The sequence below is a fragment of the Equus przewalskii genome, chromosome 28 (genome assembly GCF_037783145.1).
Source record: "Equus przewalskii isolate Varuska chromosome 28, EquPr2, whole genome shotgun sequence".
NCBI lineage: Eukaryota > Metazoa > Chordata > Mammalia > Perissodactyla > Equidae > Equus > Equus przewalskii.
In genome coordinates, this window is record NC_091858.1 from 5,864,260 (window position 1) to 5,880,733 (window position 16,474).

General features: G+C 43.4%; 1 protein-coding gene and 1 long non-coding RNA gene across 6 annotated transcripts in view; one reads left to right on the forward strand and one right to left on the reverse strand.

The window, feature by feature from the left end:
* PLEKHA2 (pleckstrin homology domain containing A2) overlaps positions 1 to 16,474 on the reverse strand; it is a 70,401-nt gene that overhangs the window by 53,086 nt on the left and 841 nt on the right. The window contains exons 1-2 of one of the 5 annotated variants that reach the window (XM_070598856.1): positions 2,314 to 2,667; positions 1,907 to 1,981 (exon numbers count right to left, since the gene is read on the reverse strand). The exons of 1 other annotated variant lie outside the window; for it this stretch is intronic. The gene's annotated coding sequence lies outside the window, so the exon portion shown is untranslated. Of the gene's footprint in view, positions 1 to 1,440; positions 1,568 to 1,906; positions 2,001 to 2,313; positions 2,681 to 16,474 lie in introns of those variants that run through there. 3 more of the 5 variants (XM_070598855.1, XM_070598857.1, XM_070598859.1) reach the window with 3 other exon arrangements.
* On the forward strand, positions 5,257 to 10,621 carry LOC139080131 (uncharacterized). Its single transcript, XR_011534354.1, has 3 exons — positions 5,257 to 5,611; positions 9,171 to 9,292; positions 10,363 to 10,621. It is a non-coding gene; the product is annotated as an uncharacterized lncRNA (long non-coding RNA).

Here is a 16,474-nt window from a genome sequence, read left to right on the forward strand (position 1 = left end):
CCACAGTAGTCTCAGTGAATCAGGAGGAATATTTAAGGCACTGTGGCCCATGGTAAGATCTAATTTGGGACACTCCAGCCTTTTAACAGGGCATCACCCACCTATCCAGCTGCCCCATAAAGAAGACAGGAAATCAGTGAAGTACCAGCTGGAGGCACACAACGAAGACAGCACTCCTGCTGCTTGGGTCTTCCTGGCGTCCCAGCACTTCCAGCAAACACCCGGCAGGCCAGCAGCAGGCCTGCTCAGGGGGGCTTGGCTGATCCAGCTGATGCCTCCCCCTTCCCACTTTTGCAGTCTCTTCAGGATTTATTTTAACCTCAGTAAAATACCAAGCTGAACACAGTTCAGCTCACTATGATGACATGATAGGATTTGCAGGCCCTACTTCCTTATACAGAAGAGAGAAGGCACCAACAACAAGGGAAAAGGAGGTTTGCACTCTCCACCAAATGGCAGGTGGTTTCCAAATCAATACCCATGTGACTACCCATCTGTGAAGTGAGCAGCGTTCCCATCAGCTAGCTGGAACTCCACTAGGAGTGCCACCACGCATTGTAAAAGATGGGGCTCACAAAAAGAGCAAAAGGATTCTTAGGTCTAAAGGCAACATCCAAAGTAAACCCTCACGAACCAGCTCGGTGGACCGAATCTCTACAGGCTTGAGGCACTGCCACACTGTTCTTTTTTCTTCCGCTTGGACAGGTGCAAACAACTCATGCGCTTGCATTTATTCATTCACTCATTCAGCAAACATTTACTTAGCACCTAGTAGATGTCATACACTGGCGTGGCCACAGGTTCTAAACCACAAGCTAGACCTTTGCTATGGCAAAAGTCACCTGCCTTCAAGGGGCACACAATGGAGAAGGCTAATATTTGAAATGATGATGATGCTTTTTAAAAGCCTCCTCTGGTTTCTCAGAGCACGCTGGATCTCTACTTTAGCAATCCGCTTTGTGCTCTAGGCACGTGCATATAGCCTGTGTCCTCCATGAGACCGTAAGCCCCCTGAAGACAGGGGCTGCGTTCTGTTCATCAGTACCTTTCGTGTCCTTATTATCCAATAACGTCAACTGAGTGCAACTGAAATAGTAAACACTTCTGTTCTTTCAAGATCTTTGGCTTTACTGTTTCTGAAGGCTTTGCCACCAAACAAAGAAAAATGATGAAGTTCCAGAAAGGAGGAGAAGGGACCGATGGAGTCAGATATATTAAGAACAATACGAGTACAATTTTGGAACTTCAGCCCAAGTGCAACTCAGTGGGCTGAGGTGCCTCCAAGAGCCACAGCCGGCATCCTGGTAGAAGGCTTATTCCCTCCCTCTTCTCTGCTGTTTACTCTCCTCTGAAAAACCCCATTTGGAGTCCCAAAGAAGGATAGGAGGAGGACCCCAGAGGGAGTTAGAAGGGGAAGACAGAGCTTGAAACCATACTCACCAAGAAGGAAGGAAACCAGGCGAAAGGCAGGGGGCAGGGCTGTCCTGGGGGAGGAGACGTGAGTCCCAAGTGGAGGTGGCCCTGCTGCGCCTCCTCTCTGGAGGTGCCGAGACACTTTTCCTTCCTACAAGGCCTCTTTTTTTTTTTTTTTTTTTTAATTTGATGAAATAGCTCAGAACTGGAGCAGAAAAGGTAAGCGTGTGAGGTGAGGAAGAAGTTGGTGAGAGAGAGACAGACAGCTCCTCTCGAGGTGCTCTCCCAACCTGGCACCGAACCTGCACTTTAGGACAGGTTTCCTTCAAGTCACTCCCATAGCCTGGAGTTCCAGAAGCCCGAGGGCCCGGACTGGACCCAGAGGAAAGGAAGGGATCTCCCTCGAGGCGCATTCTAGGCCTGTCACGTAATAAGGGAATAGGGGAAGAGAAAGAAGAGTCCCCACGGCCCAATCCGTGCCCAAGGGACTTGCCTGGACGTTCTCTGCTCTCCTGCCCTAGTCGCAGCCCCGGCAGTCGTGGCGGGGCCGGTGCTCCAGCGCCAGAACCTGCAGAGAAGTTTCGCCGCTGCAAACGTGAGAAAATGCAGCTCAGCAGATCACCCGCCCCCACCCTGCCAGCGGCCCCACCCCCGCAGCCCGACCCCTGGCGGTGGCGACCTTGGCCACCCCGGACGCTCCAGAGGACTGGAGGAGGGGCTGCGCTCCGGGCTTTCCCGGGGCTAGAGGAGGCGGCCAGGGGCTGCAGCGAGCTCCCCTTCGCCGTCAGCCAGCAGGGCCGGCGCCCCTGCCCGGACTCCCCCTGCGCCCCCAGCCCTCGCCGGCCCCGCGCGCCCCTCCGCGCCTCTCCGCTCCCAGGCCCGCGAGGGCGCCCAACTTACCCCGCCGTGCAGGGGCCGGGGCTCGGGCAGGGTGCCTTACATCGGGGTGGGACGCGCCTCTCCGGCCGGCAGGGCCGTCGCTCTCGGGGGATTTCTTTATGTCGCTGCCAAACTCTCGGTGTCTCTCGCTCTCTCGCTCCTCTCCCCCACCCCCCACCCCTCCTTCTCTCTTGTCTCTCGGCTCTTTTTTCCGGGTTAATTACGTTTCGCATTAAAGCAAAACCCAGCCCCGGATGTGAGTACAATGCTCCGCCGAGCCCGCCGGGGGAGGAGAGGGGTGCCGGGGCGCCGCGGGCTGGGAGGGGGCGCGGCCGGGCGCCGCGGGCTGCGCGGAGGAGGCGGGGCGGGGCGCCCGCGAGGCTGCCCCGGAGCCTGCCTGCCCGCCCGGCGCCCGCCGGGCCCCCTCGCGGCGGCGGCGGCGCAGAGGGAGGCCCAGCCTCCGCCGCCGAGCCCCGGGCAGCAGGTGTCCGGAGCGGGAAAGGGGCTGGGGGCCAAGGGCATCCTAGCAGGAGGGAGGCGGCCGCAGCGCGGCTCTCTCTTTCACCCCATTTCTTCGTCGCAAAGCCCCACCCAGTGACTAAAGCCGGGCCTCTCTCGGATCCTGAGCCCTTCACCTTTCTAGGGCCAGGGGATTAGGTTTGGGGAGGGTTAGGGTCGAGAGAGGAAGCGCACAACTCCCGGATTGTCATGAATGTGCCCGAAGAGCCCAGTGGGGCGTGCGTTCTAACGCGGAGCATAAGGACTTTTTCAGAGTGTGGTCCAAAAACACCCTTCCAGCCCGCAGAGCGGGAGGGTGCCCTGGAAAAAATGGGAAACGGACAAGCATGTATTAAGTAAATATTGCCAAGGGGAACCTAAGAGGATTACTCTGTGCCGGTGTAGCCCCTGCGTTGTTTCATTTAATCCACACAGCAACGCTGTGGGTATCAATCCCGTTCACGGTGAGGAAACCGAGACTCAGACCTTAAGTAATTGCCTTAGGTCCCACAGTTAATCAATGGCAGGTCTGGCAGGTTCTGACACCGGCCTCCCACGTGGGGAGATCGACTTTTAAATACACCTAAAGTCAAGCACGCACCATCCTAAGCACAGAAGTAGTAGTGGGTTCATCTGGGATGGAGGACCGTGTGATGTGTTTCTGGGGACTCTGATGCAAATGTTAATAAAGTCTGAGTGCCACTGGCTTTGGGGGAGAGGCGGGCAAAAGAAGACCCTTCAGGCTCTAGAACTGGATATATGGGAGTGACCGGAGGCTGGTCCACATCCCAGTATTGTGGCGGAGATGCAGACTGTTAAAAAGTCTCCAGGACCTGAGGTAACACACGCCGGGGGGAGGGGGACCGAGCCAGACAAGCCAGGAGGGAGGCAGAAGGACAGAGCGCAGCACACACCCCGAAAGCACCAGTGATGAAACCACACAAGTTTCCTCTTCCATTTTGATTGCCAAAGCAAAAATGAGCCACCGGCTCTCTCAGGTGTGAAAAAAGGCTGTTTGCTTTAGAACATTTTGCTTTGAATGAGGAAGGAAAGGGGGACACAAGAAAAAAAACTTTTTTCCTTTGAAACAAATACGTCAACGTCAATTTTTTTTCCTGCTCATGAAGATTTTTGCCACTCATAGGTTTCAGGCAGCATAGCACGTTGAACAGCATATTCTCTGGAACCAGATGGCCTGGGTTTGAATTCCAGCTCTGCCGCTTGGTAGCTTTGATCCCTAGACAAGTGGCAAATTTTCAGTGCCTCAGTTTCTACATGTGGGCGGCTATGAAGAGAAAATGAATTAACGTTTTTAAAGTGTTTAGATTACTGTCAAACATGAAGTGGGCACTCTGTAAATGTTTTTGAATTTAAAAATTAGATTATGGTTTTCAGCGTGAAAAGAAACAAAATTCTATCCGCCTCCAGGCAAATCCGACTGGAACTGAAGGTTTCCAGTATGAGCAATGAGGTAAAAGTCTCAGATTTCATGGTGTGGTTCATATTAAAATCCATAAAACTCTGCTCTCCGTGGGGCTGCCTGAGTCACTCAGTCAGAGAGCCACAGATATTTCCTGAGCTCTACTGTATTGGGTGCCTGGGGGCAAAGAGGAGCCGAAGGCCTTGAGTCTCGTTGAGAGGATACGAGTGTCACTAGAAGGTTGAGACGGCCTTGTGTCCCTCCTGGAAGTGCCCTGGGAGTGACGCAGAGAGTAAGTACTGTCAGCCTTTAGAGGAACAAGACATCTCTCTCTGTGGGGTGGGGTTGGAGGGTTTCAAGAATGAGGTGGACTTTGAAATGGGCCTGAGAATACAGGCACCATTTGGCTCCCAAGAGGGGAGGCGAGAACATGATGCGCTGAGGGGAGGGTCATCAGCACACTTTTTTTTTCTGAGGAAGATTAGCCCTGAGCTAACATCTGTACTAATCTTCCTCTACTTTATATGTGGGGCACTGCCAGAGCGTGGCTGACAAGTGGTGTAGGTCCACACCAGGGCTCCAAACCCTTGAACCCCGGCTGCCAAAGTGGCACCAAACTTAGCCACTACACCACTGGGCTGGCCCCATTGGCACACTTTGGGCAATGCTCATACTTCACTGGGAGGCCCAATGACTGCCACATTTGCCCCTGACCAGGACCTGGCCCCAGTCAGACTACAATTTCTTCCCTGATTCCACTCCCTTATCCCTGGATTTCAAGGTGCTTCCTCAGAGGACCCCCCCAACACACACCCCTCCTCCTCTAGGGAGCATCGCAGAGTGGGCGTCAACTGAGTCTGACCTCTGCTGTAGTCTTTTTGCCATCTCTTGACACCTCTTGAAAGTACAGGTTTCCCCCATTATCTGAAAGTTCGCTTTACACCCCTTGGCTTTTACGAAAGATATACATTAGTACCTGTTTTCATTAACAGAAAGAAATCCAGAGGATTTTTGTTTTTACGAAAAAAGGCGAAAGCAGTGTTTAGCATTTGTTTTGCAGCAAGCCATTGCAGAGGCTAAGCAGTCAAGCAGACTGTCATATTTCAAGCCTCCTACGTCGGCCACATCAGCCACACCAGCTACAGCAGACCAAGACGAACCTGGACCTTCTACGTCGAGGCGGCAGACGTACAAGAAGGTGTAGACATGAGTGACCCGCCTGCCCTGATGGATTCAGATGATGATGGATAAGATGTTAATAGATGACCCTCTTCCTCTCGCTCCTACACCCCAGTCTGCTGTACCTCCCACCACCCCAACCTCCAACGACTCGGCCCGACACCCCGTCATCGCCACCACCACCTCTCAGCCTTCAGCGTGCTCGCTGTCTTCCCGACTCTGGTGAGTGAAACTGCACTGCACAGACATTATTTCTACTTTATATAGGCCGTGCATTTATCATATCATTCCTGCTTTTGCTATATGTTAGTGTTACTTATGTGTTGTTTGGTATGACTTGATAGGTTATTTTTTGGGTTTGGGAACGCTCAAAAAACTTTCCCTTATAAATTAATGGTAATTGCTTCTTCATTTTATGCCGTTCTGGCTTAGAAAAGCTTTCATAGGAACGCTCTGCTTTCAGATATCAGGGAAAACCTGTATTACCATTGCCAGATTTTATGCATTAATTTTTTTCAGTGCAGTGAACAGCCCTGATGTCTGAAAATGTGACTCTGCCTGTGGGAAAAGGAATGTCAAAAAATGACCTTCACGTCAGCTATTTCATTCCTCTCATATCCATGCAAGATGAGCTTCAACAGTTTGCTCGAGGTTTTGCAGCTAGTTAGGGTAGTGGTAGGGTAGTTAGTTCTAGTATCCAGGGTTGACTACCCCCAGAATCTTCTAGGATTGGTATAGGAAGCTTTGCGTGAAGATAGAGACTTCTGCTGCAGAACCTAAGAATCTAAACAGATAGCTTTATACTCTAGTCCAGCCATTTATTTATGCACTTTCTATTCATTTTCAATGTTAATGGCTGGGTAACTAGATGACCTAATAACCTTCAGTGGTGCGCGGGCACCCTCTGGGAGATGCATTGTCTTCTGTCCTTAGAGACACCCATTATATAAGGTGCCAGGACCAGTCAGTTCTGTTGGGAAAAGTGTGGGACCAAAGAGGCCAAGGACATTGGTTGATCTTGGTTCAAGCCAGTTAATTTTGCACAGAGATAAATTGCTCCGAGGCCACAAATTGCACCTCTAATGCTAACTGGTCATTTTATAAATAGTTGTTATTGGTTTTAATAGCAAAGTATGAATGGTTCTGTACCATGCAGTTCCAGAAAGATTACTCAAACCACTATTGTTCTGTTTAGTCCTACTCATTCATCAAACAATTATCTGAACCTATTACCATTTTCCCTCCCATATATCTAGCATTTACTTACTTTCCGGGTACTTACTGAATGCTAATTACTTTCCATGTATTATCTAATTTAAGTCTTAGAACACTGGGAGCAAGGTAGTATTATTTCCACATTTTATAGATGAGCTGACCAAGGCATAGAGACCAAGCCTAGATATAAACCTGTGCATCCTGATGCCAGAGGCTGCCCACTGAGTTTGTGAAGGATGCAGAAAGACATAAAACAAGACTCTTTTCCCTCCACATTTTTGATAATTTCATCATTTAGAATCTCCATTCCATTTCACCTAGCAATTTCATATCCAAGGATATGTCCTATAGAAAGTCAATTGGAGATCTATATAGTGTATATGGAGTGTATATGCATATGTATATATGGAGTCTATATATATGGAGTATATACAACATACTGCATCATTGTTCATAATGGTGAAAATTAGAAATCACTCTGATGCTCATTAACAAGAGATTGAACAGGTAAATATTGGTATATCCATACAATCTTATACTATACAGCTGTTAAAAAAGAATTATATAGGGGCCGGCCCCGTAGCCGAGTGGTTAAGTTGACGCACTCCGTTTCGGTGGCCCAGGGTTTCACCAGTACAGATCCTGGATGCGGACATGGCACCGCTCATCAGGCCACGCTGAGGCGGTGTCCCACATGCCACAACTAGAAGGACCCACAACTAAAAAATATACAACTAGGTACTGGGGGGGACTTGGGGAGAAAAAGCAGGAAAAAAAAAAGAAGACTGGCAACAGTCGTTAGCTCAGGTGCCAATCTTTAAAAAAAAAAAGAATTACATACATGTCTACATGAAAAACACTAAATATTTTAAGCAGAAAAAGTTACGGAGCTGTCTGTGTAGTATAATCCCATGTCTATAAATAAAAATTAAACATGTTTATTACATGAAAAAAGTCTAGAAGCCTACATTCCAAACTGTTAACCAGAATCGTCTTAGGGCAGGGGAGGAGAGGTTACGATGGTGGATCTCACTTTCTAAGAGATGTATTTCTGTAATATTTAATTTTTTTTGCAATAAGCGTGCATACATTTGATTATCAAAAAAAGAACAATAATGATTTAAATTTTTAATAAAAATTAAAAAGCTGTATCAGAAAGCATGTCGCAGCCGTCGAGGAGCCCATCCTTTAGTAGGGAGGGAATATAACCTTTACAGAAATAACTGTCATGAAAGCCAGAAACTGATACACATGGAAAGGAGAGGAGAGAGAAAATTCTGTGGGAAAACCGCAACCAGCTGGGGTTGAGAGGTGTAAGAGAACGTGTATGCAGGAGATGGTACCGTGTAAGGACCTTGAAGACCTAGATAGTGTAAAATGTAGAAGTTGGAGACAGGGATTCCAGAGAACGAAGTTATCAACCGCAAAGCAAGAGGCAGGAAAGCATGGGATCCATTCAGGGAAGTGTGACCGGTCCAGTTCAGCTGGAGCACGAGAGGATAAGATGGAGGATTTTAATGGGGGAACGAAAAGGGAAAGAATGGTACCTGGAGGGTCTGTTTTGAGACGGTAATGGGTTCTACTTGTTACTTCAGGCTTCAAGAGCCACTGAAGGCTTTTTAGGCAAGGAAATGACACAATTCGAAGTGAGTAAGCAGCACTTTCATAGTTAGTGACTGCATAGTAACTATAGCATGACTGCATAGCACCATGCTGCCAGGATTTGACGCCTGACTCTGTCGCTAATTATTAGCTGTGTGACCATGGGCCAGTTACCTCACTTCTCTGTGTTTCTATAAAATGGAGAAGAGAAGGTGGTGATAACAGATAACGTATCTCATACCATTGTTGTTGAGACTGAATGAGTCACTGTTTTTAGGGCACATAGTGAGTGCTGAGAATATCTTTTAAATTAAAAAAAAAAAAATAGTATCATAACTTTGGATTAAAATCTTTGCATTTCATTTTGAAGCTTTTGTTACAAAGAGCTAACATATGATAAATTATTAACTATTCTTTCTTCCCACTCTCACAGGATTATAGAGTATTCATCTCATTTTACAGATGGAAGAATTTAGGTTTTAAGGAGCGAGATATAATCTCAGAATCACATAGCCAGTCCTGAGTTGAATCCATGAGTTCTGAATCCTAGTTCCGTGACAACTGCCCACACCCAGGGTTATCTCTTAGCTCAAATTCACAGAGCCTTTGTGTAGGAAAAATGGGGAGTGGAAGAAACTTTGACATTTCTGTTTATAGGAGAAGAGAAAGAACAATAAGGGACAGTAATAATGTAAAATCAAAAAAGATAAAACTTTGGTGGAATACCTGGAAGTTTGTATGTAAAATCAAACTTGTAATATAAATATGTAAATATATATATGCTGAATTATGCCCTCCCCCCAAAAATCTTATGTTGAAGACCTAACTCACAATGTGACCGCATTTGAAGATAAGGCTTTTGGGAACTAATTAAGGTTACTTGAGGTCATAAGGGTGGGTCCTAATCTGATAGGTTTGGTGGCCTTATAAGAAGAGATCTCTCCCTCTGTCCACACACATCAAGGAAAGGCCATGTGAACACACAGCAAGAAGGCAGCCGGCTCAAGCCAAGAAGAGAGACCTCACCAGAACCCCATCATGCTGTCAGCGTGATCTCGGACTTCCAGCCTCCAGAACTGTGAAAAAGTAAATTTATGTTGTTTAAGCCACCCTTTATATAGCCCTTTTTATACACATACACATACACATATATATATATACATACACTACGTACATACACGTGCCAAAATTATTTCCTATTAACCAAGTTTGGAAAACATTGCTATACTGCTAAATCTGACACTAATATAAACCTCAAAACTGAGTGCACATCCTGTCCCCAGAAATTACAGTCTGCTGACCAAATGCACCGTTCCTATTAATTCGTGCTGACGGCATTATTTTCCGTCAGTTTGAATAAGCACAGTGCACTGCTAGGATCCTGCATCCCCAGTGATGCCCAGTGATTGTATGGGAAGAACTGGGGCTGTGGAATCAGAGAGAAAGAATGAATAGATACCTCAGCTTTTAATCTATGACTGTGTTTTAGGACTAAATTTAACTTTATTTTTGCTTAAACTAGTTACATAATTCATTTTCTCAGTGCCGAGCCTACATGAGGGCCAATATTAGTAAATACTTGTGGGTGAATATAATCAAGTCATTAGCCGGAATAAACTGCATCTAGTTTATTCCAAGAGATGCCTATGGTAGTCAGTGAAGCGAGGGGGCTTTTATATTAGTGGTTCTCAACAAAAGCTGATTATTACAAAACAAAGAAAACCAAAAAGGATATTTGGACAGATGGATTTATGTCCTTGCATTATTTTGTTAGTAGAAAATACATGCAAACTGTATAAAGTCCAAAAGGGACAAAAGAGTCAGAGTAAGCAAATATCTCTCCCATTCATATCCATCAGACACTTTTCTCCTCCCTAGAGATAATCAATTTGTGTGTGTTTAACAATAAAAATATTCAGTTTTGCAAGGATATACTTAAAGACATTGACAGTAATTATCTGAGTGTTAGGTTTATAGGTGATTTTTTTAAATCTTTTTATTTCTGAATTTTCCAGATATTCTTCAGTAAGCATATATTATTTTATTAGAGAAAAATTGTTAGTTTTATAAGTAAATAGTTTTTAATTTAAAAGTATCTTAGACATCTCATAGCTGCTTTCAGATTTTTTTTTTTTTTTTCGTTTTTCTCCCCAAAGCCTCCCGGTACATAGTTGTATATTCTTCGTTGTGGGTCCTTCTAGTTGTGGCATGTGGGACGCTGCCTTAGCGTGGTTTGATGAGCAGAGCCATGTCTGTGCCCAGGATTTGAACCAATGAAACACTGGGCCGCCTGCAGCGGAGCGCACAAACTTAACCACTCGGCCACGGGGCCAGCCCCTCAGATTTTTTAAAAAGCCACAGAACTAACTTTGTCTTCAACTTAAAAACACTTATCAGTCTCTGAATAAATTTTTCAAAAAATTTTAACCGATTTTGTATCCATTCCACATTAAAACTCCTGCCACTGGAAAAGATACACAAAACCTGATTAGCAGCTTGAACCCTGAGACCTAGTGAAACTCAGTATGAGTCACTGGAGACAGGCATTTTGCTCAGGAATCTTCTTTCAAGTTTCATCATAGTTCGTACGATGACTCCACATGTCTATCAAACTATATTAAAATTAAGTGTAACGCTAGGCTGGAGAACTATGCCCGGTCCAGGGTAACTCCTTCATTAGTAATTAAACAATAAGAAGCTAAAGTTATCCTTAGACCTAAACTTAATGATGCTGTGGATGTTTTAACTGGGTAAATAGCCAAATGCACCCTCCAGCATCTGATGTCAGAAGATGTCACAGTCCTGGCTTGCTGAAAACACATATACAGGAGCATGGCCCTGATCTGGAGATCAGCCTTCTGACTACTTCCGTCTCTGGAAAAGAACTCCAAACACAGAAGGTGAGAGAGGAAGGGCCTCTGAACAGCCAAAGTCCCTGCATTAAGGAGAGCCTTTCTTAGGCTTGCTTGTGGATGCTGATTGAATACCTAATTTCAATAGGTCTAGTTATGTGGTTTCCTAGTCCTCAGCAGATTAGAAACAGCAGGAGAATGGAGAAGCTATTGGAGATGGAGGGATTTGGATGGAGGGAGAATGACTTTGCTGAGTTCGTTCCTCTGTCTGTAAATGGATCAGCTGAATACAGCCAAGCAGGGGAGAGAAAAGTTAACAAGCACTCCCAAAGGTTACATCTGCTCAGGACAATCTTCATCATTCCTGGAGATGGCCTTGGGGTAGGAAAAAGTGATTGCACTGTGATCAGCGCCTTTATTTTTGGTGGAAGTTTTCATGTGGTTTTGCTGGTGGGAGTGGTTTTGCTCCTCTGGAGAGGAGATCACCTCTGAGGCGGTAAGAGGAGACTAAGGATTCACCCGTGCTCCTTTATATTTTTAAAATATATCATGTGCATTTTTTCTTTTGCTTAATAACATATTTTTTAATTATTTAATGTCCATACAAAAAACTTTACAAATAAAAAGTCAGTGAAAAGAAAATTGTATAAATTGAAAATATTGAAGACCTGAAACCATAAAACTCCTACAAGAAAACAGTGGGTAAGCTCTTTGACGTCAGTTTTGGCAATGATTTTTTTGGATTTGACTCCAAAAGCGAAGGCAACAAAAGCAAAAATAAACAAGTGAGATTATATCAAACTAAAAAACCTCTGCGCAGCAAAGGAAACCATTAACAAAATAAAAAGGCAACCTATGGAATGAGAGAAAATACTTGCAAATAATATATCTCATAAGGGATTACTATCCAAATTATATAAATAACTCATATAACTCAATAGTAAAAAAACTAACAATCCAATTAAAAAGTTGGCAGAGAAAGTGAAGAGACATTTTTTCAAAGAAGACATACAGATGGCCAACAGGTACATGGAAAGATGCTCAACATCTCTAATCATCAGAGAAATCCAAATCAAAACCACAGTGAGGTGTCACCGCACACCTGTTAGGATGGCTGTCATCAAAAAGACAACAGATAAGTGTTGGTGAGGATGTGGAGAAAAGGGAACATTCGTGTGCTGTTAGTGGGAATGCAAATTGGTGTAGCCACTGTGGAAAACACTATGGAGATTCCTTATAAAATTAAAAATAGAACTACCATATGATCCAGCAATTCCACTTCTGGGTGTGTATCTGAAGGAAACAAAATCACTATCTCAAAAAGACATCTGCACTACCATGTTCATTGCAGGATTATTTGCAATAGTCAAGACATGGAAACAACCACTTCCATGACAAGTGAATGGATAAAGAAAATGTGTTATATATACACAATGGAATAGAAGGAAATCCTGCCATTTGCAAAACATGGATGGACCTTGAGGGTGTTATGCTAAGTGAAGTAAGTCAGACAGAGAAAGACAAATACTGTATGATCTCACTTTATGTGGAAAAAACCAAACTCATAGAAACAAAGAACAGGTTGTGGCTGTCAGAGGTGGTGAGGGGAGGGAATGGGTGAAGGTGGACAAAAAGTACAAAATTCCAGTTAGAAGATAAATAAGTCTTGGGGACATAGTGTATAGCATAGTGACATCACAGAAAAAAATTTTTGTAACTATGTGAAGTGATGGATGTTAACTAGACTCATTGTGATCATTTTACAATATATACATGTATCAAATCATCATGTTGTGCACCTGATACTAATACAGTGTTATATGTCAATTATATCTCAATAAAAATGGAAAAAAATTCAAAAGATACAAAAAAATATATTGTACCACAATGAGTAAAACCACAATAAGATATCACTACATACCTATCAAAATGACTAAAATGAAAAATAGTGACAACGTCATATGCTGGTGAAGATGAAGAGAAACTGGATCATGGTACATTGCTGGTGGGAATACAAAATGGTACCACCCCTCTGGAAAACAGTTTGGCAATTTCTTTAAAAACTGAACATGTAAGTATCGTATGACCTGGGAATTCCACTCCTGGGCATTTATCCCAGAGAAATGAAGACTTAAGTTCACACGAAAACCTGTACATGAATGTTTAGAGCAGCTTTATTGCTAATAGCCAAAAACTAAATACAACCCAGATGTCCTTCAACTGATGAATAGTTAAACAAACTGTGGTAGAGCCATACCGTGGAATACTATTTAGCAATGAAAAGGAACAGACTATTGATTCACCCAACAACGTGGATAAATATTTGGAGAATTATGCTGAGTGAAAAAAAAAAACAGTCCCAAAAGGTTACGTACTGTATGATTGAATCCATTTATATAACACTCTTGAAGTGCTAAAATTATAGAAATGGAGAACAGATAAGTGATTGGCAAGAGTTAAGAAGTCGGTGAGGTAGGAGGGAAGTGTGTGTAGCTGTAAAAGGGAAGACAGGGATGCTGGTGCTGATGGAAACGTTCTGTCTCGGCTGTATCGGTGTCAACATCCTGGTTGCAATCTAGTACTATGGTTTACAAGGTGCTACCAATGGAGGCAACTGGGTAAAGGGTACACAGGATCTCTCCGAATTATTTCTTACAACTACATGTGAATCTACCATTATCTCAAAATACAAGGTTTAATTTTTAAAAAACTGTAAAGCTAAAAAAATATTGTGAGAGTTTTGTGCTTAAATAGATGTTATCTATCCTTTTGAATCGCTTGTGGTAAAACACATTCCTCTTGACCCTAGATTAACTAAGGCATCACTGCCTATGACCTCCACTCTCTGGTTAAGCACAGTTTCGCATATTGTGGCTGGCAGTACTTACATCGTGGCAAACTACCATTTAGTTTTCAGTTCTGATATGAAGGGCAGTGCTTCATTCCTCTCCTACCTCAGCTGCCACAATCCCTGTTACATAGCCTCCCCCATGTGTGTTTCCTCTGCCACTTGGGCATATGATTGCTTCCATCCATTTTTCTGCCTTCTCTAAAAAGAAAGTTTTTAATATTTGGAGATACTCCACCAGAACCTCAGCTGGTATGCGAGAAAGCCAGTCTCCTATGACAGGATGCACATGGGGGTTGGTTAGATCATTTCAATTAGTTACCATAAAACCCTGCTGTGGCTCCCCTATGTTCAGAAGGTGACAAGCAAGCATTACAGTAGAAGTCCGTTAGAAGGCAGCTTGTAATTATGTGTTACTGAGTACACCATGAGTCAAATCATGGCCACTGAAATGTAACTGCATATTCTTGAAATAGTTCAGCCGTGAGGTCTAGGGGCTGATTTATTTCTGGTTTCTCCAATTTAAGCCCTTGTACCATGATCCTGTAACTACCACTCAGTTCAGAGTAGATGGGCAGGCAGCATGGGGAGGTACAAAGAACTCTGGCCTAGGAATCCTCTGAAATTGTGGGTAGAGTGATGCCTACGATTTTTATTGTTCGAAGTTGTAAAGGATCTGGAAATAGAAGTACTACATTATGAGCAAAAACGTCAGGAAGAGAACAATATAAAGTAGTGGTCTTTAAACTTTTCTTCACCTACGCTCCCTAAAAAATGCTGAAAAACTATGGATCCCTTCACAGATTTTTAAGTAGACATCTGTAATTTTTAATCATAGGTTTGAGGGGTTGGAAAGGATGTATTCTGCAGATCGTTAACATGGAACGTTTTAAAATAAAACCGTTATGTGACTCTTTCTCAATTATCCAAGAGAATGTAAGTACCACAGTAATTTGACACTTACCATCTTTCCTTTTTCAAAATGAACAGGCAGTTCTATTAAAGAAATGTTAAATCACTCCCTTTTCTTCTTGAACTATATTTTCATTCCATTTCCCCTAAAGAATTGTATCCAAATGTCATATATTTTATGACATCTTTTATTATTTGAATATCTAATATCTGAACATCTTTTTACCCTATCATATTTTCTGAAACAAAAATGCATATGTAAATTGATTTGACAATTTAAAAAAAGATCCTGTGACCATAAGGCTCCAAGTGTTGAAACATCTTTTGAGACTAAGTCATCATTACAATTATTAGTAACAAGATAAATATATATTTTATTGATCATTAAATATAAAACAGAAAAATATTATTGGAAATTATTTTCTTAATGAGATGGATGAGGATGGATTTTTAAATATATTTATTTTTCTATGTTTACATGAATCTGTAATTAGTTCAAACATCCATCAGTGTTACTTATTGCAAGAATGAGCAGGCTTAGCATCAGTATTATCCCTATTTCTCATTTTTATGAACACAAGCACTGAGAAACATTGTTCACATTAATAAGGAGATGGGGCTGTAAGGAGTTTTGTTATGACAATGTCCAGGGCTGATGAGAAGAAAGAAAAATTGGGACATATTTCTGGGCTTATGCCTTCAAGGGGGGCCTGCAATGACTCAAATCCCTTTGAATGCAAATCCTATGTGAAGATTTCCAGTCAGTCCACCTTTGCCAGGGAACTTGAAATTTGTTTTTCAGCAGGGCTGAATTTGGCAACGTCATTCAATTCTTTGAACTCCTTCAACTTATAGGTCAGACATCACTTAGAGATGTTCCTTCAAAAATTATTTTAGGGGGGAGATTATGCATGTAGGGGGAGGGAGTGTATGGGAACTCCCTTTGCTGTGAACCTAAAACTGCTCTAAAAAATAAAGTCTGTTTTTTAAAAAATTATTCTAACAATCTAGCAGTGGTCAACTCAATTAGGTTTTTCGCCCAGTTTTATGGAAAGCAATAAATTGGGAATCACTTGTGAAAAAATTTATATCTCAATTATGAAAGGTTTCTGCTTTCTCAGCACAAATATTTCTAACTGTCCCTTGTCTAAAAACCCTGGAGGTTTTGACAACCAAGGGCCATGACTTTCTTTCCTTTTTTAGAAGTGAGAGAGGGCTAGTGTGAAAGGAGAGGTGGGAGCAGAGAGGACCCGGCGTGAAACCCAGCTCTCCCTCCATCTCAGGCAGATTGGGAAACTCGTTCCCTTAAAACTGTGTTCCCTGTGGGTACCCATCATTTAAACATCACTGTAACGCCATTTCAGAACTGCCTTAAATACACAGAATTGCAAATGCCAGATTTTGAGTAATTTATTTGCTGTCTGAAATTCAAATTTAACTGAGTATCCAGTGTCTATCTATCCGGCAACTTTATCTAATCCAAATCATTCTTTGTAAGAAATGAGGAAAAGTGAGACCTGGAAAGACTAAAACACTGGAACAGGGTCTTTTATTTCTCCCTCCATCTAATTCTCAAACGTAATTATGGCGTTCTCACCTCTCATCATGGTGTCCATCTTTCTCTCTCCTCCCACAATTCTTTCATCCTCCTTATCC